General features: G+C 42.4%; 1 protein-coding gene across 1 annotated transcript in view; it reads right to left on the reverse strand.

The window, feature by feature from the left end:
• Nucleotides 1-205, reverse strand: part of LOC112240515 (ERC protein 2) — a 422535-nt gene extending 422330 nt beyond the window's left edge. Inside the window, exon 1 of the mRNA XM_042304111.1 lies at nt 17-205. The gene's annotated coding sequence lies outside the window, so the exon portion shown is untranslated. The remainder of the gene's footprint in view (nt 1-16) is intronic.
• Nucleotides 206-2790: the final 2585 nt, after the last annotated feature.

Raw genomic sequence — 2790 nt, forward strand, 5'->3', positions numbered from 1 at the left:
AGGAACATTTACTCACCCTCTATACTCACCGCATGGTCCCCACACACACATACAGTCTCTCTCTCTCTCGCTCACACACACACACACACACACACACAGTCTCTCTCGCTCACACACACATAGCGTCCTAGCGTGGGCCAGAAACCCCACGCTACTCTCGAACTAAATCCCCACGACAACCAAACACCCGGCACGGGCGGATATCCCATCAGCTACCTGGGCAGCAAGAGGTGTGACGTAGTAAGCCGACAGGCCCCAGAAGTGTGTACACACACACACACTCTCTCTCTGACAGAGAGAGGTAGAGAAATTAAAGGCTAAGGAGGAGTTAAAAAGGAGTTTAGGAGTTAAAAATAAACAAGACCTGGACTGTGGAGCAACCTATTCCTGTCCAAGACCTGAACTGAGGAGCATGGAGCAACCTATTCCTGTCCAAGACCTGGACTGAGGAGCATGGAGCAACCTATTCCTGTCCAAGACCTGGCCTGAGGAGTATGGAGCAACCTATTCCTGTCCAAGACCTGGACTGAGGAGCATGGAGCAACCTATTCCTGTCCAAGACCTGGCCTGAGGAGCATGGAGCAACCTATTCCTTTCCAAGACCTGGCCTGAGGAGCATGGAGCAACCTATTCCTGTCCAAGACCTGGACCACAATACCTATTCCACCCATGCTCTACCAAGGTTTTACAGCACCACAATACCTATTCCACCCATGCTCTACCAAGGTTTTACAGCACCACAATACCTATTCCACCCATGCTCTACCAAGGTTTTACAGCACCACAATACCTATTCCACCCATGCTCTACCAAGGTTTTACAGCACCACAATACCTATTCCACCCATGCTCTACCAAGGTTTTACAGCACCACAATACCTATTCCACCCATGCTCTACCAAGGTTTTACAGCACCACAATACCTATTCCACCCATGCTCTACCAAGGTTTTACAGCACCACAAAACCTATTCCACCCATGCTCTACCAAGGTTTTCCAGCACACAGCTTTGACCTACTACAGTAGCAATGTTGGTATTGTCCTTCAAACTATGTGTAGGCAAGTTGCTTAGGGTTCACACCTTCTCAAACAACCTAATTCATACTCTTCAGAGGGATACTGGACTTTTGTTTAGGATTCAAACCTTCTTAATTAAACAGCCTCATTCATACCCTTAGAGAAGGTGCTTCCACAATAGTGTGATTTGTACCACATACAAGGTAAAGTATTGGATTCTCTTCACACACAACAATAAGACATTACGCCCCCTTTCATGTTTTTTTAAATTAAATTAAAGCATGACCATCAAGTGTGATTGAGCTGTTTTGTGTTGTAGTAATGTGGAGCACGCCTGTATTTCCTTAAACCTTTATTTTAGCAAAACATGTCACTGAAAAAAACAAAACATAACATTTTTTGGGGTCAGTAGGTGCCCAGCATAACAACAGGTGGTGATGTATTGGACATAGTCGCTCAGATACATAGAGCCCGTCTACATTACTGATTTCAGAAACTGTCAGTTTACCTGTGTAATATTGAATTAAGCTCAGAACCACTAGTGTTTCGAACATGGTCCTGTTTGATCAATTTCTGTGCTGATCAATGGACAGTTTATTACCTCTGTCAAAATAATATGTAGCTTAAAGTAGTGTTTGTACTTGTATTTATTTTTGTAATATAGATGGCGGCGTAAACAAGAATACACATTTGCAATAGGCCTATATCAAAAATAAATACAGCCAAACTATACTGAAGAAAATATCAAACGGAACATGTAACAATTTCAAAAGATTTTACTCAGTACATATAAGGAATTCAGTCAATTGAAATAAATTAATGATGCCCTAATCTATGGATTTCACATGACTAGCTGGGGTGTAGCCATGGCAGAGGTCCACCCACTTGGCAGCCAGGCCCAGCCAATCAGAATTTTTTATTTTTTTATTTTATTTCACCTTTATTTAACCAGGTAGGCCAGTTGAGAACAAGTTCTCATTTGCAACTGCGACCTGGCCAAGATAAAGCATAGCAGTGTGAGCAGACAACACAGAGTTACACATGGAATAAACAATTAACAAGTCAATAACACAGTAGAAAACAAAGGGGGGAGTCTATATACAATGTGTGCAAAAGGCATGAGGAGGTAGGCGAATAATTACAATTTTGCAGCTTAACACTGCAAAATGAGTTTTTTCCTACAAAAAGGGCTTCATTACAGACAGAAATACTCCTCAGCACCCCCCTCGGACAATCCCGCAGGTGAAGAAGCCGGATGTGGAGGTCCTGGGCTGGTGTGGTTACACGTGGTCTGCGGTTGTGAGACCATTTGGATGTACTGACAAATTCTCTACAACAACATTGGACACAGCTTATGGAAGAGAAATGAACATTGAATTCTCTGGCAACAGCTCTGGTGGACATTCCTGCAGTCAGCATGCCGATTGCACACTCCCTCAAAACTTTAGACATCTGGGGCATTGTGTTGTGTGACATAACTGCACATTTTAAAGTGCCCTTTTCTTGTCCCAAGCACAAAGTGCATCTTTGTAATGATGATGCTGTTTGATCAGCTTCTTGATACCACAGCTGTCAGGTGGATGGATTGTCTTGAAAAAGGAGAAAATGCTCACGAACATGAATGCAAACACATTTGTGCACAGAATTAGAGAGAAAAACATTTTTTTGTGCGTATGGAAAATTTCAGGAATTTTTTATTTCAGGTCATGAAACATGGGACGAACACTTCATTTTTTATTTCTTTAACTTTATTTATAGATTTCCAGATATAACG

This window comes from Oncorhynchus tshawytscha, linkage group LG22, assembly GCF_018296145.1.
Source record: "Oncorhynchus tshawytscha isolate Ot180627B linkage group LG22, Otsh_v2.0, whole genome shotgun sequence".
Taxonomy (NCBI): domain Eukaryota; kingdom Metazoa; phylum Chordata; class Actinopteri; order Salmoniformes; family Salmonidae; genus Oncorhynchus; species Oncorhynchus tshawytscha.